This window comes from Myotis nattereri (assembly GCF_964212035.1).
Source record: "Myotis nattereri genome assembly, chromosome: 6".
Lineage (NCBI taxonomy): Eukaryota > Metazoa > Chordata > Mammalia > Chiroptera > Vespertilionidae > Myotis > Myotis nattereri.
The window spans coordinates 75850300-75877346 of record NC_138081.1 but is presented as its reverse complement, the minus strand read 5'-3'; the positions used below and the strand labels follow the sequence as shown (position 1 = coordinate 75877346).

At 39.4% G+C, this 27047-nt stretch overlaps 1 protein-coding gene across 7 annotated transcripts in view; it reads right to left on the bottom strand.

Annotated features, from left to right (window-relative positions):
* MAP7 (microtubule associated protein 7) overlaps window positions 1-27047 on the bottom strand; it is a gene marked incomplete at its 3' end in the record, with an annotated part of 140794 nt that overhangs the window by 89527 nt on the left and 24220 nt on the right. The window lies entirely within an intron of this gene.

Genomic DNA, 27047 nt, shown 5'->3' with positions numbered 1-27047 from the left:
GGCCTGCTTTGGAAAAGGAAATTAATGTTTAGAAAAAATAACCGCTTTCAAGCCTCTCTGAGTGGTAGGACTTGAACCAGTAAAGAAACTGGACACAGGATATCAAAGATGTAGGAGGATCAAGCGCCCACCTGACTCGGCAATTAACCTTTTTAATACCCTCGGAACCACAGACTGCTTAGCAGGAGCCAGTGGAATGGCAGGTGTAGTCCAGCACCATCCCAACACTTCCATGGTTCCAGCATCACAGCTGCCTACGCACCATCACTCCCTTTAACCAGTTGCTTTTATTTTCAAAAGCAGCCTGTATAAATATAGACAATATCTCCAGTGCAGGGTTTCCAACATGGTACTACTGACATTTTAGATGGGATGACTGCTTACTGGGGGTGGCAAGGGAGAGAGAGGACGCAGTCCTGTGTGTTCTAGGAAGTTTAGCAGCATTCCTGGCCTCACCTGCCATATCTAACGGCACCATGGCCACACACTCCTCCCCAGAACTGAGTCCATCAAAAAATGTCTTCAGACATTGCCAAATATCCCCTGGGAGACAAAATTATTCCTGATCAAGAAACAAAAAAAAAAAATCACAGCCCTAGTGTCTCCAAATCCATGGTGACCTTGTTCCCCAAGCAGGGCTAGGCTGGGGGATGTAAACACAGACACTTAGAATATAAGTGCTTTCAACGGCTGCACTGCTCAGTGGTGGCGGTTGTTGTTCTGAGCAGACCTTAATGTTGCTAAGAGGGATGTGGGATTGACTCTGCTGGAAAGGCTGGCCAATGTTCTCCAAGCTGTGACTGGAGGTCATAACCATGCCCAACGTGCCCCCTGGGCTCATGTTTGGTACAATCGCTGGGAGGTACTCAAATACTGCCTAAATGTCTGAAGAATTGGAAGAATTCTCTACTTCTGTCCAATCAAAGCAACCAAATCCATGAGACAGCATAAGCACTAACATAAGAAACATGTTGGCTACTAGTTTCAGGAATTTTTGAGGCATGTTATCAAGATATTAACTTATTTCCATAATTCCACACCCATAGATTCAGTTGGGCACCATGTTAGGCCTGATCCCTTAAATTACCTGGTAGCTCATTTAACTGTAACAAAGACAGGAACCATGACTTTATCAAACAAACAAAAAGTAACTCCGATTAGCAAAAAAAAAAAACACAAAAAAACTTTTCATTCCCTCCTTCAAAATCTATATATTCTTCAGACTCAGATGTACCCCGCTCAGCTTTGTACTTTCCAGCTCACTGAAAATTGGAAACACCCAGTATTGGGGGGACAAAAGGTTGTTATGAGAGGCTCCTGGGTAAGTCTATACCTTCCAAAGCTTGACCTCCAAAAACAATCACCCAACACAGCTATGCGATTAATGTTTCTAGAATGCAAATCTGATCACATCATTTCTTTGGATGCCTCAATTTTCCTTGGGATCCACTCCAGGCCCCTTAGCACAAGATACCTGCTCTTCATGGTCTCACCGTGGCTCTTCTCACCATGTTAGCGGCACCACCGCTGCTTGCCTAGCCTTGAAACAACTGCATTCGGTTGCATCCCCAGAACTCAGTTTTCCTCTCACCATCAGCTGTGAACATGCTGCCACTGGAAGAAGCATCTCCCTTCGTCTGGCTGGGTCCCATGAGCCGTATTATCTCCACTTTCCATCAGCTCCTCGGGAAGCCTCCACAGCCCCTCCCCTGCGGTGGCGCCCATCCAGGGCACTGCGATCAGCAGTGGGCATAGCTGGGATTTAGGGATGGGAAAGAGAGGGGCCAACGGAAGAAGACTCTGCCTTCTGAACTATGGATTCTTCCTCCCACAAATGACACACTTAAACTTACTGATCGCCTGTCAGAGGTCAGGCATGCTTCTCAGGGCCTTTACACATATGAACTGGTCTTATCTCACAAACCTGATTTTCATGCCCATTTCAAGATGTGAAAACTCAGATATACCGTGTAGAATAACCTGTGGAAGCTAGTGAGTGGCAGACTCTATCTGTCCTCTGCCTTGGTGGCTTCCCACTTCCGAGTGCCCAGGAAGCATCAGGCCAGAGTCGCCTGCTGATGAGAAAAGACTGGTACGGCAAGCAGAGAAGACAGGCAGGGAAAGGCAGGAGGTGGCATTGTGTGGAGACAGGGCACCATTCTTCCCTTGGGAATGACAGTTTGTAACTAACTGGGGCTGTATTCATCCGGAAAAACAGCTGAATGCTAACGAGAGAGGAATGAGAATAAAGGGTCTTGTATATGACAAGCGGCTCAAGGAGCTGTCTATGTTTGGTGCGTGGAGCAGTGGGTACCATCAATGACGCATCACCTGACATTGTAACTATGGCAGAAAGGGGCACATTTCCAACACCACCCCGCATTGTTCTTTCTCAAGTTCAAGGCCTCGGGGTGTCAGTCCAATTTTGGTTTCATCTTCAATACACAGCAAAACTATTTCAATGTAGAACACTGGCAGATGGATGAAGGCAGAAAGGATAGTTTATAATTCTGAATTAAGGAAATGGAAATCACTCTTCAAATATTATACGCTTTTTTAAGATAATAAGTACACAAATCCTAAGAAATTAAGGGTAAATAAAAATTTTTAAAGTAGATCTTACATAATAATCTGTAACTAATATAAAACACGGCACATATTTCGTAAGGGGACTTGAATTATAAGCTAGACCACAGAATAGTTTCAGGAAAACTGAGGAATCTACCTTCTTCCATTTTTTTATGCTTATTCATCTCGATGACCAGCTGCTTGTCTGAGCGGCCTCCGCCAACTGCTCTGTGGTAGAGGCGAGGATTCGTCAGCTCTTTGCTCCAACCTGAGTCCCCACGGTTATCCTTAAGTCTGCAGAGCACCCTTAACAGGGGAACACGTGACAGAGGCTCCTCCCCTTCAGCATTTTCTCTCTCATCAAATCTGCTCATTTGTCACCTGCGTCCTTTTCCCCCCCTTTCCTACTATTCCCTCTGAACTTTGGGTACTAATAGAGAAACCGGTTATATAAAACAGGAACTTTTAAGCTTCAGCAAGAATTCTGAGATTATGGGATATCCAGTAGTGTTTTTGTTTCTAACAAAGCTTTATTCCACAGGAAACTGTGTGATCCAGCATTGTTTTGCACTCCTCAGAAAACAGGAGGCTTGTGTGTATGTGTAATAACAAATATATGAATGAACACACACACACACACACACACACACACACACACACACACACACAGATGAAGACCTAGTTGCTCTACATGGCTACTATGAGAGGAATAAAGTTGACTGAGTTAATTTACTCTGGAATGCTCTATCAAAAGGGATCCCATTTGGTTTCTGTCCCTAGTACGTAGGTGACATGGAGCAAGTCATTTACTCTCTAGAACTGTAGTGCCCACTATAGTATCCACCAGTCACACATGACTATTTAAATTAAATTAAAATTCTGTTCCTCAGTTGCACTAGGCACAAGTTAAGTGCTCAACAGGACATTGCTCATAAAATGGACACAAATGTCGCAGTAAATTCTCTTTGTAGATCAAATGTACTGGGATAAGCACACTGATCGGAAATTTAGGGGAAATCAAATTTAGAAGTCACCTGATTGCCTTAATAGATGGTAACTAAATTTGATGAGTTAATGCTCAATCCCACTGACTTTTTAATTCTTTAAAATATGAATCCATAATGCATTTTTACAGATGACAAAAATAGATATTAAACTCCATTAGTGGGCTCCACAAGTCTGTTGCGGATGAACATTTTTCTCCTCTTCCTATAACCCTGCGAAACACCAAGTACATCTAATGGACCAATTAGAGTGATAACCCATCACAGCCTGTTCACTGCTATAGCTAAACAAACCGCTCTTAGAACAAGGATAACTGACTGTGAATGAAAATTCTCTCTCTAAATCCTGGACGTAGGAAAAACTGAGCAGCTATCTTGCTCAGTGTACCGACGTCAGTGGAAAATCACAAAAGTATGCAAAAGGCTAAGAGGTGTATTTGGGGGGACAATCTATTGGGAGGGAGGAGAAAAGGGAAAACACTACATTCAAATCCTTCATAAAGTAATATATCAGGAGGCAGGCAAAATCATTAACCAGCCAGGAGTCTCCACCCTCGGCGATCACCAGGACAGGTCAGAGGTCACCAGAAGACGAAGCGGCCTCCTGGAAACAGACGCAGTGCAGGTGTCGTAGCTGGTGGTCTCCCTGCCGCCCTTTACATCTCTAATAATAGATCATGTGGGTGTACCTACTCTGCTTTTTTTTCAGATTAAAATCTCTGCACATCATTTCTCTAATAGCAACCATATGGGAAGCATCTGTAGCCTTTCTCAATTCTAATTTTCATAAGCAGGAGAAACATGGACAAAAATAGCCCGCAGCCTGTCAGAGCCTCAACAGACTGACCTAGTTGGGCGCAGCAGGCTGAGTGCCTCTGAGCTGGTTAATCCTGCCCAGCTTGGAGGCTGCGGTGCCCCAGGGTCCCAGAGCAGAGTTTGCAGGGTCTTCACAATGTATGCGGTTATAGTTGAGGGGTCACACTTGGGCCTTTAAAACTATTCTAGCATGGATCGGACTAAACTCCCTACCACCATTTCCAATTCAATTGTGAAACAGGGAGATTTCTGAAATCACCATTCTCAAAACAACAAAGATTTAAACGAACAGACAACAAAAATCCCTAACAATGCTAAATTGCAAATGCTAAAATGGGGAAAGTATCTGTAACACGTGTGGCCATAAAAAGGTCGGTATCTTTTATTTATAAAAAGAAAAAGATTAAACACCCCAATAGGAAACAGCAGAAAAATAGACATGCAATTCACAAAAGAAAGGAAAATGCGAACAAGCATGTAAAAATATTTATCATCACCAGTAGTCACAGAAATGCCACTTGAAACAATAAACCATCATTTATTTGCCCATAAAATCCACAGAAAACTCAAATAACAGGATATCAATCTTAACTATTTTAGAAGAATGTTTCAAAAATGCTTCTGACACTAAGTGGAAAGAAAACAGGTTGTAAAACCATAATCTGTTATAATACAAGTTTGTAAATATACACACTTTGTAGAGTTTACAAAGACCAGAATATATATCAAAATGTTAACATAGCTATAAGTAGATGGTGGGATCACGTCTGATTTAAAGACAACTTTAATCCTTTCTTGCATTTTCTAAATGTCTCAAGATTTATTAGTTCTCTTATTAGAAAAATGGACATTACATTTAAAATACTTTAGCAGTCACTCGTAAGAGATGCCTGGAGACTATTTCTGTTCATCATTTTCTGTGCTCCTGTTGTTAGTGATGGTAGAAAAGATGCTTGAGGTTGTACCACTAATATGGGCACTCACTTCTTGGGCTCACTGTGGAGCTGAAAGTCCTGGTAAGAGGCATACTTATTCTGGGAAAAAGGTTTCTCAAAAAAAAACAAAACAAACAAACAAAACAACCTCTTAAAACAGACAAGCCTTAAGATAAAGGGGCAGCTTATACTTTACATACTTTCACATTGTGTTCATATTTAGAAAATTATAACTTATTTCACAAAAGGCAAATTTCTATAACTGATTTCATTTTCAAAATCCCTTTTTAAAAGTTTCAGGTAGCTTTTAGATAATATTCCTGTACAAGCTTTTCCACTTTTGAAAAAAAGACAAATGCTAAGTATTAGCTTCTCTCACATTTTTATTCTTTTTTTTTTTTTTACCTCTGAAGATGGTGGTGACACTACTTTGGCTGTCTTTTAAGAAAGATTTTCTCCCCCCCCCTCTTTTTTTGTATCATCAGATATAGTGAAAGCAAATATGATTCTACATTTATTTTATAAATAGTATGTGCTCCCCCACCCAAATTATCACTAATATAAACTCCTACTTTGCTTATAAAATAGAAAATAGTGTCTCTTCCTGTCAAGCAACAAATCTGTATTGATTCTTGCTGTGTGCCATGCCAGGCACTTCTTAGGTTCTCATGTGCTATGAGAAATAGCTATGAAACATGAAGAAGACACATGTGATATACAGTTAGGAATTTTCACATTTTCGCATGACCTGTGTCAGTCCCTACAAAGGCCATGCTTTTTCCTTCACCACTGCTCTCTTTTTGCAATTTTCTTCAGATTTCTGATTTTAATAGGAACATGTCTCTAGTAGATTCTAATGTCCCTGGTAACATCGAAAAGGTTCCAAATGAAGGCCATTCTCTACTTTCCAAGAGTAAACTTTGTATCTTTTCATGACACTTCAGAATACATCTCCCCACTTGTGGGAAAAAAAAAATCAATGCATAAATTTACTTAAGTCTTGAAAAGCAACACAGGCACCTTCAACTAGAAAAAGGTCTCTTTTAAAGTTGCTACTAACCAGGGGAATGCCTGATTAACATCCGCCCTTTATCCCCAACACTAATAATTCTGTTCTTTTCTTTTCCAATCCTGACTAAGCGTATAACCTCATTTTACCTCTTTATGCTAATTCCTCTTATTTAGTACTCTAGAATTCCTGGATAATTATGTAACATTAGATTTATTACACTGAGGACCTCGATGATCCTGTAGCCCCAGCCCCATGGCAGTCTCCTGTTTTCTACGACGGATGGATGGACACAGAGTAGGATGACCAACTTAAAAAAGTTGCCAGCACACTGGTACGCAAAGGCAGACTAGGAGGGCTGACGGCATCCCGCACAACTTTTTGAGCGCCTTATCTATTGTGTTAAGAATGAGGAAAAGAATAAGCAATGGGTAGCAGTGCACCTGGGGAAGAAGCATCATCTTCAGAGGCAGGAAAAATTAAAAACACTGAAATAGAAGACCGTGAAGAATTTAAATGATTGCTAAGAGAGCTATGGATATCAAGAGAAGGAGATGATTTGTGATTAAAGTAATACGGTAAGATTTAGTCAAACCTGAAATCTCAGGAGTTACACATTTATTTCAGAATAACATGATTTAAAACTAAATAAATGCTACCCTCAACTAATGGGTATTTTTTCCTTTTTAAAATCTCTATTGTTGAAAGTATTACAGATGTCCCCCTTTTTCCCCTACTGACCTCCCCGCCCCCTGCCTCCCCCCTTCCCCCCAGGCCTTCACTACACAATTGTGTCCATGGGTTAAATATATACATATATATATATATATATATATATATATATATATATATATATAATTTGTTTGTTTATTTGTTTGTTTTTGGTTAATCTCCTCCTGCACCCACCTCCCCCATCCCTCTGAGTTTCATCAGTCTGTTCCATGCTTCTACGTCTCTGGATCTATTTTGTTCATCATTTTATTTTGTTCATTAGATTCCACATATGAGTGAGATCATGTGATACTTGTCTTTCCCTGACTGGCTTATTTCGCTTAGCATAAAAGGGCGTGTTCTTAACCGAGAGTTCCCTCTGCCAATATGGTTTTCTAATCTGAAGATTTAAAATCTGTTTTCCATATTCCGGTTGTGAAAAGCTAGTCAGAGTTGCCAAGGCAACAATGCAGCTCTTTACAAAAAATGAGAACAGTGAGCTTAGGACACCAAGCTTGTGGAAGCGTTGGCTATGCCACAGACAGAGTCCACAGGCACTTCTGAACTGGAGACAGCCAACAGGCATCCAATTCCACTTCCACAGATAACTGTCCTCATGAGCTGGCACCAGAAAGACTTCGGGAGCTGGTGAAGAGTGAAAAGTCCTTCTATATCTACGTGCAAAGTCACAAATGGTAAAGTGCATTAGTCACTACGCCTTCAGCAGCCTCATGCTGTAATTATTAATCCTGTAGTTATTAAGCTCTGCCTTCAAAACAGAAGTGGCACAAGCAACATGAAGAACCAAGAAAAGAAAATAACCAAGAAGCTTTTAAAAAATCCCACTTAAAAGCCACCAGGAAGATTTTCTGAAGCAGCTAGATAAAATTCTGATAATGTAATTCAGGCATGCGAAATAACACATCCATGGGAAAGCTTTGGTTATTCTTACGTTTGTTTTAATACTCCAAGTATGCTAAAATGATGACATTCAGATACCCTACGCCCTCCATTAATTAAACTTTACCTTTGTATGTTGTAAATAGCAAAAACAGCCAGTTCCAAAAAAAGAAAAGTCCACGATAGTGCTCTCTCATTATTTCCACACCTCATCACCATGTGTATAGATCTTCAGTACCCTCACTTCTCAATAATTCCCCCCACATCCAACCCACCAAAGGATCTGATGAGGGATTTTTTAAACCATTATGGAGTTGACTATATTTCAGTGTTATCAAGCATGGCATGAATTGATTTTTCTTTTGGACATTTGTATTTTGCCTTTTTAATAGCTACACACACAAAAAAACCACATCCCTTCCAATATGTAATTTGCAGCATCAGAAAACAACATGATCTTCTGGGGTTTGAGTCTGAATTTATCCTTTCAGGATAAACGGGAGCAGAGACTACTGACATGCCCCATGTCTCCCCAGACACCTACCTGTGCTGCTTGGAAGGTGAGCTGACGTTGGTGCCAAAGCATATTCCCGTCATCACTGCTTTTAAGGGGCTGGAGTCCCATCATCCCTGACAGGCCAGTGCCTGCAGACCGCCTCCCCCGACCCCCCGTGGGCATTCATCTCACCCTACCCCTAAGTGTCCTTCCTTCTTTCTCCCCATAACCACTCCTCCTTCTGATGAAGAAAAACAAGCGGATGCATATTTAATACTGCACAGACTTCTGGCATTACTATAGGACTTTGTGATGTTTTTGTACTTTAATAAATTTCTGAAGTCCTAGAATCCAACTCTATCTTCCTATGTCATTTTTGCCATTAATAATGATGCTTCCGTAAGTGAAAGGTATTGACTATAAATTCTCAGACTACTGACTGTTTTTACAGAAAGAATTTTCTTAATAAAAAGGTTTTAAAATTGCAAAAGCCTAACATTTCAACAGATTTCTTTTTTTGTACTCTGTGTTATGCTGAACAACACAGAATTGCCATTTTAGGTAAAGAATGGTCAAATATGGCAATTTCACATAGTTTAACTTAATACCTAACTCAATTTATGCCAATAATTTCAAGTGCCAAGATGAGCCGTTTGTGCAAGACAGATGACAACCAGTGAGCCTCTTCTTCCTGGGACAAGGCTTTTATGACTAGTGACCTAGATTTCACACCCAGTGAGGCCCAAACCCAGTCTATAAAATGGCATCCCTCAGTTTATCATGACAACCACTTCAGACTATGTGCAGCCATTAATCACACAACAACACAGATGAAGAAATACAAGCTGATGAGCAAACTATATATCCTTGCATAAGGTTGCCTCACCAATAAGCAAGGACCAAAGCTGAGACTAAAACAAATAGTTGAAGTCGAGATTTAATATCTCTCTCCTCTCTTAATTTTATTTTCAAAATCAATTTCATAGCCCATCCTTTTAGTGGGTTAGAGTGAATGGAAATCCTAGGTTTAAATACTAAAATGAACCAAAAAGCAAATGCATTAAAGTGATGCTCTTGTAATCTTCCCCACAAGAGTGGCTGACTCCGTTTGGCTTCACATCTGATCTGAAAGAATGGCTTCAATGGGAAAACAGCAGAATACTCATGTTATAAGTGCATACATTTTGTATATTATTTATCATCTATATTCTCAACATTTAACTAAGTTGCTAGGAAAATTGGAAAATAACAACAATAACAAAAAAGCATCTTCTCTGTCCTACTTCCTTACCCGAGAGCTTCTAGTCCATAGGAGATGATTAGGATATATAAACAAAGAGCTGTAATACAAGACATTGTGAATTTATAAACTACTGGCAGTAAGTATAACACATATGCAATAATGTATTTTAGTCTTTGGATTCAGTAATATGAAACAGTATTGCACCTAGTGTCTTTACATAACTTTTAAGCATTCTTGAATTCGAAACTTATATTCATCCATCTTACTGGCCCCATCCAATCTTGTAATGAATGAAGAAAAATGTGAAAGTTTCTTTCAAATAAGCATGGTTTGTTGCAAATTAGTACATAAGACTTAAAATATGTACAACCTTTGCTCTACTAGTTCCCTTTCTTTGAGAGTTTGGGAAAAGGCATTTACACTTCTCTGTTTTCTGAGTTTTTTTATGTGAAAAATAGAGTATTCACTCTGATTACTCATTATATCAGTAGGGTTATAAAGATATAAGATGAATAGTGTATTCAACTCATTTCCAAATTATAATAGTTACTATCTCCATACAAGAAGTATATAATACAGCAAAATTTAATGAAAATAAAATTATATATCTTAATCTGGTTACATAAACCCAAGAAATTTTTCTGAAAATCAAAAATTTTAAAGAGAAAATGTCAAATGATGTTTTCATTTAAAATATTCTCAGATAAGAGCAAAGGCAATTGATTACAGTAGCAAATAAATTACTTAACATCTGTTTACTTGAAAGGAAGAAATACCACTGAACAAAAATTGTGTGCATACATTTTCACATTTTGTTATGTAAAATTCATGGATCTTATGTTCTAGAATCAAAAATTCTGTTAAAGATTGAAAAAAGCCTTTTGAATAAACTTATACAAAGTGTAACACTATTAGATTTAGTGCTAAGAAGTATCCTGAATGTGATATCTGTTGAAGATTGTTTATTTATTTATTTATTGTATATTTTTATTGACTTCAGAGAGAGGAAGGGAGAGGGAGAGAGAATCCGTGATCGGCTACCTCCTGCACACCCCACACTGGGGTGAGCCTGCAACCCGTGACCTCCTGGTTCATAGGTTGATGCTCAATCACTGAGCTTCACCAGGTGGGCTGTCTTCAACTTTTAAAAATATTTGAATAAGGGAGACCAAGGAACTTTCTGTCAGTAAAACCATGACGCTTAAAGGTCAAATTTTACAATAATTATCTCAATAAAGTTTTTCAAAGTTATTTCTATGCAACATATTCCAAATCTATACTGAGAGCATATCTTTCTCCTCAGGATTCAATTACTTTCAAGACTCTGAAATCTGAGATGAGTGCTTCTCTGCAAAGCGTGCTGGTCCCCATCCTCACTTTAAGTCTAAGAATGGCATCAGACTCCATCCAGCTAGCATTCCACAGCATTTTACAGGGAGGCGGCATAAGTTGAAACCCAGCTCTACTACTGCAAGGCTGTTATTCAGCCTTCGAACCTCAGCTTCCACATCTCTAACAGGGGGATGGGGATGGTACAACCTACTTACCTCTCAGGTTATAACTAATGAAAATCTTTCCAGTTTTTAACACCTTACCATTTTTAATTTGTAAGATATAAAACCACTTCTCCTGACATGTGGATAGCTTGGAGAGAGCCTATCTGTGCACACCAGGCAATCAGCATCTATGCAGGGCTGAGCTGGTAGAAGGGAGCGTGCTGAGGTGGTGCCTCTGTCTTGCAGTCTACCTCCAAACTGACTGTTTCTCAGGCAACAGGAGAGGGAGACATGGGGATCTGCACAAGAAAGGCTGCATTCACTGGGTGTGATATGCAGTCTCGAATTAGAATTCTGACAGATTTAGTAACAGATTTGGTGGCAGCTGTAATTTTTTTTATTGTAAAAGTTGACACAGTTTACTTATATTGTCCTTGGGGTAAGGCAAATGATTTTCTGGGGAGAAATCTCTGACTAAGCACGGTAGAAATATTTGCACAGAAAATCCCATTGCTAAAAGTATCCTATGGTTGCACAACAGAATGACTGTACTTAACGCCACTGAACTACATGCACTTGAAATGGTTAAGATGGGAAATTTTGTTATGTGTATTTTACCACAATTTAAAAAAAGTCTTCAAGAGTCACAATCCTCTCTCCGGTAGTTTCACGGATACCAAGGGGTTACAACTAATTTAAAGAGTCCCTTTATTATTGAGTCACGGTTAATGAGATAAAAGTCATATCAACAGGAGACAGAGAAAATACAAAAAACGGGTGAATCAAGAAATAAATTGTTTCTAGCTTTAAGAGCGGTCCTATGAAACAAAACATGAGATGATTGGCAGTTTCACACTACTGAATCTGTGACATAATATTTTCTCATGAGCTTCTGGATTCAGTAACACGAAATATAAGTAGTTCCAGATCAGGATCGCACTGGTGTACACTGAGCCCATGATGCAAGGTCACCTCATACACATACCTGGTGACCTCCTGCATACACACGCATGGTTACCCCCCCCCCCCTGCCCACACACACACTAGCAGAGAGAAAGTATGACAGCTCATTGTATAAAGCTAAGATCATCTCTGAAGCTTCACATACAGCAGCTTCAACTTGATAAAAACAAAGCTACTGGCCTAAGAAGAGTTCTGCTTGACTCTCTAAATTGCATTGACTCTCTTTTTATTTAACACTGTTGCTTATCCTCTGAACATGTAGAAAATTAAAGATTCATCCAAAGATTGGAGAAAGACATTATGTAGGTCTTCTATCTAACTTCCTACAGAAAAGTAGTTTCTAAACTGTTTGTCGACAGCTGTCTCTAAGAGGAGCGGATGAACTCTGAACCTCTCAGAAAAATGTACCCCAACAATTGGGTGGGACTGTTCCAATTCGGTCAGAGCCCATCTAAACTCATTCATGGGCTCCTGTCCTCCAGATCCTTGGTTTAAATCAGGGGTGGGGAACCTTTTTTGTGCCAAGGGCCATTTGGATATTTATAACATCATTCAAGGACCATACAAAATTATCAACTTAAAAATTACCCTGCTATATTTGGTCAAACATTTAATTAACTCACCCCTAATGCCTTGGCAGGGCCAGGCCAAATGATTTCTCAGGCCTTATCCGGATGTTACCCACCCCTGGTTTAAATATATAGGCTTATTTTCATGGCCAGTGGGAATGAGTTTTAAAGTTTAAATGCTTCTTATGCTACAAATTATAAAGGGCATACCTTACATCCCCAAACTACTTCTTCTGTCACATGAACATACTAGACCCATCTTTGTCTATCCAAGAGGTAAGGCCAATAGGAAATTCATGAAAAAGTTGGCTTTTTTCCTCCTTTAAAGAAGAAGAGATGTCCACGATGGGTTTCATGACCCAGGCCTTGGCAGGGTGGGGCACTGCTGCGGCTCACTCCTAGCAGCAGCTCTTCATTACCTATGACTGGAAGGGAAGCTGAGTGTTGCAAAAGGAGACTCAATAAGTGTCCTCTTATGTGTCCTTCATTCCATTATGTCATGCAGTTAATGAAAGGGTAGGACAGGCTTTGTGTCCAAACTATGTGACGAGGACACTCACACAAACAATGGGGAAAAGTGTAAATATTTGTCCATGTCATGTTTCTCTGGGCTTCCTTTTCTTTTCGCCCGAGACTGCAATTCCTCAAGACCTTATCAATTTTCATATACATTAGTAGTCTCCAACATATGAACACGGCACTTAACTGGAATTTAGGAAATAGTTCCCCCATAGAAACTATAATATACATTATAGTCAATATATATATATATATATATACACTCAGCTCCTAAGCCCATTTGAGCCACAATCCAATCCACAATCTAAAGCTGAGGACTATGCCTTCAGTGATGCCACACAGCAGTATGTCCATGGACCAGAGTTTCAACGTGAACTGCCAGGAACACGTGCCCTGTGGTATGAGGACAGAGCGTCCCCTACTTCCAAAGCCACACTGATGGCTGTCAGAACCTCGGGGTAAAATGGAAAGGGCCTGGTTTCTGGAAGGAAGGAATAGTGGGACCATAAAGGCTACACTTCTTGGCCAAATAGCCCCTGGGTCATCTCCCAGGGCCAGCCCCTTTCTGGTCTTACAACCAATCCCTGAACAGCAGCCTCATCACCTCTAAAATATAATAATAATAGCTACTATTTACTTAGTGCCTAAAATTTCCATTAATAATACCATCTTCAAGAAAATTTAGTAAGTGCTGCTCTCCACCTCATTTTACAATTAAGAGGTCATAGAGCATGCCAGATGACACTCAGTTAAGCTTGGAGCCAAAATTTAAATCAGGATCTTGCCGTTTTTCTCTCTAGTTCTGAAGCCTGAGCGATTCCATCAAATCAGTCATTGTTAAGTTGGATTAAATGAAAATATTAGAGGATGTAGTTCAAATCCTGACACGTGGAAGATACTAAATGTGTCCCCTTTTTCCTTTTCCTGGGAATTGGCTGGAGTGATTCCTCTCCATTGTACCAGTGATTTCTCCTCCTGGCTTCTTCCCTACCTTTATGCTCTGTACTAAGCACTTGGCAGAAGGACCCAGTTAGGTAATATAGCAAAATAGATATAATTTTTTTCCCTCCTATATCCTTTCTCCTCTTCTTTCTATTCACTGAGATCGCACAGGGTGAGGGGTTTTGTCCTTTTCTTAGGTCATATGTCTTCTTGAGAATCTAATGAAAGCTACAGACTTTTTTGGGAAAAACGCATGAGGACATACACACATACTTTGTATTGAAACTCACAAATCCACAAGTCTTATGGACCCCAGCAGTTTTAGGGAATCCCTCTTAAGAAACTCAACCACAAAGAAAGAATTCTACATTTAGATTCTTATACTCTGAAGTTACATCTATCTGCCTTTTAGAGGAGCACCCAAGAACTGTAGTTCACCATCAGCTTGGTGGTGGAAAGGAAAGAGTAAACAGAACCTGTATGTGGGGCAATGGATGCAACTGAGGACACTGGGAGTTCAGGGACCTACCGCTGCAGGGACAGGGAGATGGGAAGGAGAAACAGTTATAAGATGTATGCACTTTTCTTTCCCATTGATTTTGATCCAGATAGTACATCCATTGACTCTAGCATGAAATGAAACCCAAAAAGCTTTGTGTGTCTTGGTGCTCACAGAGTCTGCATATGAGAGTGCTTGTCTGTGCAAAGGAAATGTATGGAGAAGGCTTGGAGGTCGGAGGGAGAAGAAAGGAATAGTCCCAGACATCAGTTAAGAGGGAACAGACTAGTGATGGAGGAGATGGAAAATTGTGTAAGCAGAGAGATCCCACAAACCGATGGGTCACTTGGCTTGGGTGGCTGTACCTACAAAGTGTGTATTTATAAAGAATAAATGCTTTAGGGGACTCTTTCTCCCTCACCATGTGGGAGTCTGTGCTGTGAGAATCTTTCCCTTTCCCCACGTGGGAGTCTGTACTTGTTCTTAAATAAATTTCCACCTTTGCTATACAAAAAAAAAAAAAAAGACAAAATGGCATAAAATAAAAAGAATACATGCTTTAGAACAGCCAGTGTATAGCTCAGTGGTTGAGCGTTTTCCCAGGAAACAGGGGGTCACTGGTTTAATTCCCAGTCAGGGCACATGCCCAGGTCGTGGGCTCAATCCCTGGTAGGGGTGTGTGCAGAAAGCAGCTGATCTACGATGTTCCTCTCTCATCAATGTTTCTATCTCTCTATCCCTGTCCATTCCCTCTCAATAAAAATAAAAAATATTTTTTTAAAAAAGAATGCTTTAGCCGAGACCGGTTTGGCTCAGTGGATAGAGCGTCGGCCTGCGGACTGAAGGGTCCCAGGTTCGATTCCGGTCAAGGGCATGTACCTGGGTTGCGGGCACATCCCCGCAGGAGGCGGCTGATCAATGTTTCTATCTCATCGATGTTTCTGGCTCTCTATCTCTCTCCCTTCCTCTCTGTAAAAAATCAATAAAATATATTTTAAAAAAAAGAATGCTTTAAATACTGTTTATATACAGCTATGTTTGAGTATACATTGAATATGAATATATGAATGTGCTAGAATGTGACCTCTACTTTGATCCAAGAACCTCATTTATTTCATGTTAATGAAAATGCATTCTAATAAAGATAAGAGATGTTTGAAATCATCTAGAATATCAAAGGTAATATTTTATCGGCTTAGAAAAGATTTATTTTGTAACTTCTGGCAAATGTATATACTAATCTTTTCAGCAATTTATTTGCACAGCCCAGTTGAAGAACCTCGCTAAGTTGGCTGTAATGATGTAGGGAGGAATTTCTGAATTATATCCTCTTAGGTGCCAAATATAAAATACAAACCTGGCATTTAGTACTTGCTTTAAAATGTAACATGCACATAGGTACACTTAGAAATATATTGGGAGGAAAAAGAGACTGTGCATTTGCATATAAGCCTGACTGACAACACAGCGCCTGGTGAGCCATGTCTAGGCTCCTTTGCAATCCACTCCTCCCACCAGGAGCTGGGGTCTCTTTCCCTACTCCCTGAATCTGCACTGGGCTTGGGACATGCTCTGACCATGTTCTGTACATGACAGAATGACCTTGTATGACTTTCAAAGCTAGACCAGGAGAGGCCTTGCTGCTTCTGTTTTCACTCTCGGAATGCTTCCCCGAGATCACCTGTCCTAATAGGTCTAACAAGAGGCCACAGGAGGAGAACCCAGGTCCCTAGTAGGCAGTCACCACAATGAGTGAGGGCATCATGGACCATTGTGCCCAGCCGACACTCTAGTTCAGTGATGGCGAACCCTTTGAGCTCGGTGTGTCAGCATTTTGAAAAACCCTAACTTAACTCTGGTGCCGCGTCACATATAGAATTTTTTTGATATTTGCAACCATAGTAAAACAAAGACTTATATTTTTGATATTTATTTTACATATTTCAATGCCATTTAACAAAGAAAAGTCAACCAAAAAAATGAGTTCGCGTGTCACCTCTGACGCGTGTCACCTCTGACGCGTGTCATTGGTTCGCCATCACTGCTCTAGTTCGATGTAGCCCAGGAGTGAGTCCAGGCCAAACTGGAAGAATAATCACAAACTTAGACCACGGAATGGTTAGAAATAGTAAACTGCTGTTGGTTTAAACCACAGTTTTGGGTTGGTATGTTACACAGCAATGGCTGACTCAGTAATATTTAATAGAATTTGAACATTGTGTTATGTTGTGAAGCTCTATTTCCTTTAGGCCTGACCTAATGTTTTCAGCCCTTCAGCTCTTTCCCCTGGACATGAAATGTCAGCCTGACTCTTCTGCAATGATGCACTAGGAGGTACCGGAGACTTCCAGGTGTGGGATGTAACCCTCTGGGCTGGTTAAATGTCATACCTCCTGCAGGCTCAGAAATACACAGATGGCCTTTTGAGAGTCTTCCTGGACTTGCAATAAACAGGTTGAAAACTAATTATCTTACTTGTGTTTATTAATCTCTCTTAAATTTATGTACAGCACACATTTATGTCAATATTTAATATTAGAAGTGTTGTAGGCCTTTATTTAGAAATTAGGTGATATTTTTATGACCAGAAACATGCCGTAGGAACTTAACTGTTGTTTATCACAATTAGCCTATGGTAAAATTGGTTTCATTATATATCATTTCACTTAAACTCGTAATTTCCAAGAACCTATCAATGATATTAAGTGAGGACTTACTGTACTGACTACATAAGCCACTATCTTACCACAACCAGGATCTTGCCTAGAACTTAGAAGGAAGTGCATGAGATGCAGCTGAAAGACATGTAACAAAAAGGATCCAAAGAAAGGAGAAAAAAATAAAACCCCAACACCTATAATATAGGACAATGTTGCAAAATATTAAGAGTAATATTTAAGCGTGTGAACTTTAGAGTCACAGACTTGGATTCTAATTTAGACTCTAGCACTTCCTAAGCTGTGTGATCCTGAACAAGTAATTTAACCTGAGTCTCAATTCAATCATCTGAAAAGAGGATTTTAATAGTTAGCTCTAGTCATAGGATTACTGTGAAGATTAAAATAAAATTATCTATATAAAGCACCTGGTACAAAGTGCTCAAAAAATATGGTCAATTATTAAACAATTATCCTGATAAAAGTTCTAAATTCCACAGGTTTCACTGGCATCCCAGGCTGGGAAAACTGTTGCACATAATCTCCAAATTGTTTCTTCAAATGGAATTTCCCTCCTCAATTCCTTCTTTATGGAACATACTGATAGTATATTTTTTAATTTCTTTATTAATTACATTACAAATGTATTTATTAATTACATATGTGTCCCTACATACTGATAATATTTGACATGTTTCCTAGTTAATCCTACATGTAAGTGCACTTGTATACAGAGGGAGGATTTGTTGAGCTGTTGCCTAGAGTTGCCTCAAGTATAGTAAAAGGCCTTTCACTAATCTTGAATCATTTTGGAGCTAACTCTAAATAAATTACATTCTCTCCAGGTTTTATATTAATGTGGGAGATACTATCATCCTCTAAGAACAGGAGTGCTAAAGTAGTCAAGTGTTATACTGGTGGTTATACTACTAAGGGTTTCTAGCTGGCTCCCCAAGGGATTTGCATGGCTAGAAGGAGACTTCTGATTAAGCAGATTCTCACAAAGCAGGTGTTCCCAAATCTGCTATGATTTATAAGCAATCACATAGTCCAATCTTAAACGTTTCTCTACATTTTTGTTTTAAGAAGAGTATAAGATCATCTTTTATAAACCATAATCAAAACATTTTCTAGCACTGTCAGGGAACATAAGCTTAACAATAATTTGGAGCAAAATATTAGGTAGCATAATCACTAGTAGATTTTAAAGCAGAATATCTTTCCAAATCATTGGAAAGATGCACAGAAAAAAGACTGGAAGAAAATACACCCAAATGTCAACAGTACTTTCTCTCAATGATATAATCATTGTGATTTTTTAAGTCTCTTTTTAATAAAAATTTTGCATTTTACAGATTTGCTAAAAATAATCACATGCTACTTTTCCATTGAGTGAAGAAAAATAGAGAATATAATTTCCAAAGCCGAAGTGACAAAGTACAAATTTGTCCTTATTCATTTGTGTGTTGAAATAGTTTAACATGTCTGACATTTCACTTAAGTCACACTAATGTAGTGCCAGAAGGAGAAGGACAGTGACAGCCACTGTGAGGCTTTGGGCAATGGACCTCCTAAGGTGATCTCCTCACTGTAAATTCTGAAGGACGTGGGTTAGAAGAGTTGGCTTCCGTTCCAGATCTTACCATATCACTGGAGTAGAACCAGGCGGCTTGGAGTCTGACAGAGGTGTCTGAACACCGGTCCACCACTTACTGGTGTGTTGTGTTTAGCTCATTGTTTCACCCTGGAGCTTCAGTATTCTAACTGTGTAAAAGAGAGCTAAAAATCTTCCTTAAGAGAATTTTGTGTGAATTAAATGAGAGAGAACACATGGAAAAGTGTCCCTCGGGGCCTCTCACGTGGTAAACGCTCCATTCATAGTGCTGGCCCTCATTTCTCCTACTAACTGAGTGCTATAAAGCGGGAAATGGAAACATTTTCAGACCTTTCTTTCCATTCCTTTCTCTTTAATCTTACACATCATTTATTTTACCCCCATTATTCATTTAAATTCTCAGTCCCAATGTCTTTTATTATATACATGCCAAACAACTAATTAACAGAATGATTAAACCATAGCATGACTTCACTTTCACTGCACTTACTTCTCCAGAAAACAGAAAGCAAACAGGCCCACCATGGCGGGCTCACATGCAGCTCTCAGATAAGGCCCCAGGAGAAACACCTAAGTCCCCATCACAAGTTTCTTTTCTACTCTCATCGGAACATCCACATGAAAGGGGAATCAGAGTCTGGGCATGAGGCTGCAGAATAAAGGAAGACCCGCCCCACGAATCCAGAGGGCCAGGGGCAGCCAAGGCTTCATGGACCAGGGCTGGGCACTCACGGAGGTAGTATCTGCTTCCAGCTTCCACAGCAAGAGCCAGATAAGGCTAAAGTGTTTTCTTTGTGTATTTTTCACCAGCAGTCAAGTTAGGTTTGTAGACTTTGTTATATAGCAGGGGTTCAAGCGTGACACTCAGAAAAATTCAGAAGTATCAGGACTTGTCAGAGAATCTACCAGAGGCCATTTAAAAAGTGGCTCAGTGGTAGAGTGTCATCCTGTACAACCAGAGGTCAATGGTTTGATTCCAGGTCAGGGCACATGCCCGGGTTGTTGGCTTGATCCCCAGTAGGGACATGCAGGAGGCAGCCAATTGATAGTTCTCATCCACATTTCTCTCTTTCTCCCTCTCCCTTCCTCTCTCTGAAAATAAATAAAAAACATTTTTTTAAAAATCTAACATCCATTTGCAACAGACAGCTCACAGCTTTGGTACCATGCGGTGGCAAATGAAGAATTTCCTAAATGGTGCTTTGCTCACGTGCAAACACAAACACTACAAAATTTCCTAAAATGGTGCTCCATGTGCAGCTGACACATATGCCCCACACAAAATTATTCCCTGGTCAAATAAATCCAGAAAATTCCTTTTTTGGTGAGTCAGAATAACATATTAAATGCCCCTACAAGTCCTGCAGACAAGAAACACATATCCTAAAGTGATCTGAATTAGAATACCTCTTTTGTTGAAACACCCATTAACATCCTGCAAAAGGTGACCCCTGGAACACCAGTTTGGGAAACCCAACTTTACAGCATGCCTGGTGAAGCAGTGCATGGCAGAGCACCAGCAGGGAGGTGCCTTATGGATGCAGGTGGCCTTGTTTGTGAGCACATCAGACACTCCCTGGAAAATGCTCCAAAATTTGGGAGGGATACTCTGTCAGGGCTAGAGGTCCTGAATCAGTAAGTTAGAGCAATGACCAAGGTGGCTTTACATGATAGGTATAATAATAATTAGACTTAATTTAGTATGATTATGCTAAGGACAGCTCTCCTCCCAGGAATTCAGATTGTACCCTTATAATTTATATAGAGAACACAGATACTTTTGCATTTCCAGCAAAGAAACTTTCTTTTTCCAGGAAAATAAGGCACCCGTACATGTGTCGCGACACGTTGTTGAGCTGAGAGCACAACTGCAGCCTCCAGACGCGCAGTCTGCAAGTCTATGCTTCCTCTGGTTACTAAAACAGCACCCACAATGATAAAGGAAAGCCCACAGTCAGGTATAGCGAACTCCCTACCTTTTAATTATTCATGCTAATGCTTTGCATGGGTAGACTTTATACTTTACAAATGCTAATCAGGCCCAAAGATTACATGAATAATGGAAAGCCACAGATAATGACCAGATCGGATTTTAACAATGTTTTCAATGCATGCTCTCCCCAGAAATCTTCCCAAACACTGCCTCTCCTCTCCCCTCCACTTGTAGTCTTCATCCTAAAAGAAACCTTAGTATAATTAGTTTTATCAAGAAGGCCCACCTAACTTTTATATCCTTTGCTTTTTCTCTGGAAACCCAATAGTAGTGGTGCTAAATGACCAAAAGGAAGAAGCAATAAGAAGAGAAAACCCCAAATGCTCAGGCCCATGCTAGTAAACTAGATGCACTGCTCAAGAAGGGGAATGTGAACCCGCTCGAATGCCCCGGCACCCTGTCAGTGGAGATGATCACTGCCCTCCCTCCGGTTCTGCACGGTGGAGGTACCATCTGTTTCTCTTCCCAGTGACTCAACATCCCTGCCAAGAACAATGAGCTTTAAACCAGAATGCTGATGCAGTAGTTTCCCTGCCCTCTTCCAAGGGGAAAAACACATAAACAATGCTGGTGTTCCCATTATTTAAAAAAAATCTGCTTTAGCCAGTGTCCAATTTTACTCATTAAAGCCAAGTGTCATTTCATACCAACCTAACTGGCAAAAATCTAAGTCTTACTAAATCCGGTCTAGGATATGGGGAAAGGTGGACCCTCGTATAATATAAGGGGGACTATGCTGATAAACTATTTTGGAAAGCAATTTGGCCTGTTAAAGTGCATATACCACTTCTAGAAATATACAGAGAAACCTGCACAAATGCCCAAGGAGAAATCTATAAATGGTTAATGCACCACAATTTGTAGCAGCAACAAGGCAAAACAAAACGACACTAATCAACGTCTCTGTCCATCAGTTGGGGAATAGTAAGTCAACTGCAGTAAAGTCCTATTAAAGAATTAAACTATGGTAAACTCACATTGCAGAATTTTGGACATTAGTTAAAACTATATCGATCACTTTCGATAGGTATTTATTTCAAAACTTAAGCGAGGAGAAAAGTACAAAATAGTAAATTGATACATTAATATGATATAATTTGTATCAATTTAAAGACACAAATGATATTATTTATAGGGAGATATATATATACAGTAAAAGTTCCGGAACAGACAGGAAGAGTGCATGTTAATCTCCCTGAGAAGAAAAAAGGGAGGCAGGAACGGAAGGAGACAAGACTATGGAAGGATACATAGTAAACTATGACGACAGCTATAATATTTCATTTACATTTCCCATAAATATTATATATATATTTAATACCAAGTATTTAAATATTTTAAATGGTCTAGGTCCCAGGTATATGGATATTTATTTTATTAGCTTCTCTGCTTTTTTATGGTTTTTCTTAAAATAATGATTTTCAAAATATTATAAATTACAACTTCCATTTAAAGGTCAAAATGTTAATTTTTGTATATGGAGACAAACTGTAGTCTAGTTTCATTCTTTTGCATGTGGCTTTCCAATTTTCCAAGCACATTTATTAAAGAGGCTTTCTTTTCTCCAATGTATGTTTTTGGCTCCTTTGTTGAAAATTATTTGCCCATATACATGTGAGTTTAATTCTGGGTTCTCAATTTTGTTTCATTGATCTGTGTCTGTTTTTCTAACATAGGGGTGCATATTTATTCTGTGCATATGTTTTCAAATTTGGGGGGTACATCTACCCAAAAGTAATTTGAAAACATTTATTCACAAAGATACATGCACCCCTATATTTATTCAACATTATTCACAGTAGCCAACACATGGAAACAACTGAAGTGTCCTTCAATAGGTGATTGGATAAAGAAGATGTGGTGATAGATATACAATGGAGTACTACTCATCCATAAGAAAAGATGAAATACAATCATTTGCGACAACATGGATTGATCTTGAGAACATCATGACTACGTGAAATATGTCAGACAAAAAACGTCAAGAACCATGTGATTTCACTTATATGTGGGATATAAAACTGAAAGAACAAATGAACAAACAAGAAAAACAAACAAAAACTCATAAACACAGACAACAGTATAATAGTTACCAGAGGAAAGGGGAGGGGAAGGATCAAAAAGGAAAAAGGAGGTCAAATATATGGTGATGGAAGAAGATTTGATTTTGGGTGGTGGGCACACAGTGCAATACACAGATAATGTATCATAGAATTGTACACCTAAAACCTACATAATTTTATTAACCAATGATACCACAATAAATTTAATAATAAAAAATGAAGGCCAAAATGAAGGATAAAACAGCAGACTAAAAAAATTATTTAACCTTACAATAATGTTTAAGGTGAAAATGAGTTGGGTTATCAAGCCATAAAGTAGTATCTGCCTGAATATTGCCTTAAGAACACAATAATACATTATAATTTCAAACACACTTGAGTGTCTTCATTTTTGTGTGGCTGATATAAAAGTGCTGTTTGGCTCCCAATGCTATTATGAAAGTAATTGTCAAGGATAATGAGCTTCAATAAAAATATTTACTATAGCCATACAATCACTAGGCATCTGAGATTATTTTCATGTTATAAAAAGTAAATGTAGACGAAACATAACCTTTATTTAATTGATCCTTATTGAGCAGGTACAACTTTCTTTTAACTTGTTTCAAGTGTTCTAAAATTTAGAAGTCTCAGCAGAAATGCTGGTTTTTTAAGAACTCTTACAATAAAGCCATCGAAATAAGAAAAGTTTCCAAATAACCTTCACTACATTTACATGTTAGCTTGTTAGTGCCAAGTACAGTTACAGCACATTTCACATAGTTCCACCTAATGCTTCACAACCTTGTTGTTAATAGGTGTTGCTATTATCCCTGGCTTATAGATGAAGTAGTAGACACAGAATTATTTAGTGCCTTGCCTGAAGCATACAGTTAGGAGGTGGTAAAACGGGCTCCAGAATCCAAGTTATTAATTCCTCCACCACATTGCCTCCAGGAGACCATGACAATGCAGCTCAGATGCAAGTGGTCTCAATGCAACGTTTACTTTGACATATAATCCTCGATTTTAAATTTCAGAGATACTTCTATTACATTAAAACCTTACTTGCTCATTTTACCAGTCACAAAACTTGGTTTTCACGAGTTGGACTACACTATCAAAGACCTGTCACACCATTAGACATCCTGACGTATTACTGTGATTCTAAGTAGGAGATCTTCATAAGCACCAGGAAAAGGAAATTGATTTTTCTCAATCTGTTAATGTATCAGAGATCAAGCATTCTGAATTTTGGCACCAATACATTCTGCCATCCTAATTGTTCTAAGCTATATATTGATCCACTATATTTACTATGGCTTCACACAGGGATGCAGGCTCTTTGTCAATCACCATCTTAGAAGAATGAACTCTAAGTGTCAGGGCCACAAGGGAGAAAGCAGATAATGTTAAATGCTACAGGCTTGTCGGGGATGAACCATCAATCATAAACCAAGATGGCTTCTTTTTTTCCTTTCTGTTTTAACTTTCCCGCTAAAACATCACAGTAAAGTTTTAAGATAAAATATGCTAGAAGAAAATGGAAATAGCCACATATTCAGGGGGAAAAAAATTCCTATTACCTAGAATCATTAAAGAGACCTTAATCTTGGAAGAACCAAATCTAGGACAAAGGGAATGACTAAGTGGGCCTCTACTGTAATGACTAAAAAATGAATTCAGAAGAAAGGAATTCAAGAAACACCAGAGTCCTGAATTACAACTTTGCTTTTTAATGCATCACCTGAATGTAGTATGGCCTCATTCTTTAACCTTATTCTTTCAAAGTAGTAAAATATAGACCAGTAATGATATTAACTCACTCATGAAGCATCTACAGTAGTAATGATCCACAAGAAATGATCAAGACATTCTCAGATGTGGCCTGGAGCATTCAATTTACGTTTCTCTTACCTATAATGCTTCACCACATGTCACTATCCACATAACTGTAATCACCCTTTGGCACTGGGATTTAGGTAAATCCAATGTTGGTGCCAATAGTCACTTAAAATCTTACCCTCTTCCTTCTCCAAAATGACAATAAATGAAGACAGTTCTTCTCTTTTCTATCATTGAGTTTTACTTAGAATAATACAGGCAATATATCTTTCTACTTATTTTCTCCCTCTATTCAAGCAAGTAAACTATGACCTAGAACAGTGATGGTGAACCTTTTGAGCTCGGCGTGTCAGCATTTTGAAAAACCCTAACTTAACTCTGGTGCCGTGTCACATATAGAAATTTTTTGATATTTGCAACCATAGTAAAACAAAGACTTATATTTTTGATATTTATTTTATATATTTAAATGCCATTTAACAAAGAAAAATCAACCAAAAAAATGAGTTCGCGTGTCACCGGTTCGCCATCACTGACCTATAAGCTAAATTAATACATCCTCAATATTTATAGCAAAGTGTCAGAAAATGCTAGAAGAGTGAGGTAGAGTGAAGGAGACATGGGGCGAACACCAGCTGCAATGTGATCTGACTAAAACAACTGGCCAGCAGCAGCAAGGAAGGGTTTGTCTGGGGGCCGGAGAACAAGACAGTGGAACAGATGCAAGTACGCTCACAGTAACACGTTGCAAGAAAGAAGAAAGAAGAGGTCATGTGGGAATACTCAGAGGCTGAAAGGAGAAGGCCCAGGCAGCATTCCAAGTGCATCGTTGAAATGGCCATCCATGAGTTCCAGGCTTGAAAAGAAAGGACAGTGAGTTGGAAGGATACTAATACCAGTGAGAACACAGAGGGTTCACTAGCCTAGGGTTCATGCAGAGCATGACGGGTTCGGGAGCTGTGAGACCATGGTGCAGGTAGGAGGCTGAGTTCACATATCTGGTAATACCTAGCACATTGTCAACATGAGGTGGACACAAAAATCAGTGTTGGCTTCATCTGAAGTTTGTAGGTGCCTCGGGGGATTTCGGAGTTCATGATAATGTAGGTGGAGTGGTGGTAACAAGTCCCAACAGAGACCTACACTGCTGGCTGGCTGGCTAAATGAAGTAGAAATGAGGCCATGTAGCACCAAAGTAAATGTCAATGTCACTGCAACTTGTGGCAGTGGAGTAAAGATGATTTTGAAGTCACATGGATTGTGAGAAAATGTTGTAAAGTTGACTGATGATCGGAAGTCTTGACCCAAGTGGCCAATTTGGAGCTCCATTCATAACGAATGCTAATGCTAATGTAATAGTATTTTAAACTACAAGATGGACAAAGGGGTGCTATAATGAACACCACCAAGTAAGAATTAGGAAAAGGACTCACAACTGCAGTGTCAGAAGAATCAGGTAACAAACATAAAAAGGAAATGTGATTCCTGAAAGAAGCTGAAAGGGACCCAGAATGCTGAGGTTTTTGAATCCTAGAGTCTCTGCATCTTTCCACACTGCTGGCTGAAAGGTCTGCACCAGGAACTGTCTATCTAAAAAGAACCTGTTTTTCTGGGCCTTGAAAAAAGGCTGATGCAGAGACAGTATTATAAAAGAGAGGCATGAAAGGAAAGTTCTGCAGGTGGCTTAATGAGATGCACGGGAATGGGTGGGGAACCGAGGGAACCTGACTAGGAATACGTGGGACTGCCAAGTTCACAGCAGCTCCATTCTTGCTCCCAGATGTTTCCTAGTCCACAAAGGACTGGGTGGAGTGGGAGACACTCGTCAAAGAGCTCTGGGACCCAGAGTTTCAGTCAGCGAGGATTTGTCTCTCATAAAAATTCCCACTGGCTTACAACTTATGCTTTATAGTCATGATAGTGAATTTCAGTTGTTCAAAAGGGAGGTAAATGCTTATAATACGTGGCCATAATGAGTATATACCAAAAACACAAAATAAACATTTCATAATGAACTCCAGCAGTTCAAAGAAAGATGGTAGAAAGTGCTTCTGCAATGGTCTGGCCTGGAATTTGGTCAAAGTAAGCCACTGAAGAATTCCAGACATAACGTCCTAGCAGAAAACTATCAACGTGCCATCTCTGCATGAACACTGTGGGCAAAGTCTTTGATACAAAAGTCGTTGTCCCATCACCAGGCAGGATGATGACTGATCTGGTATCTT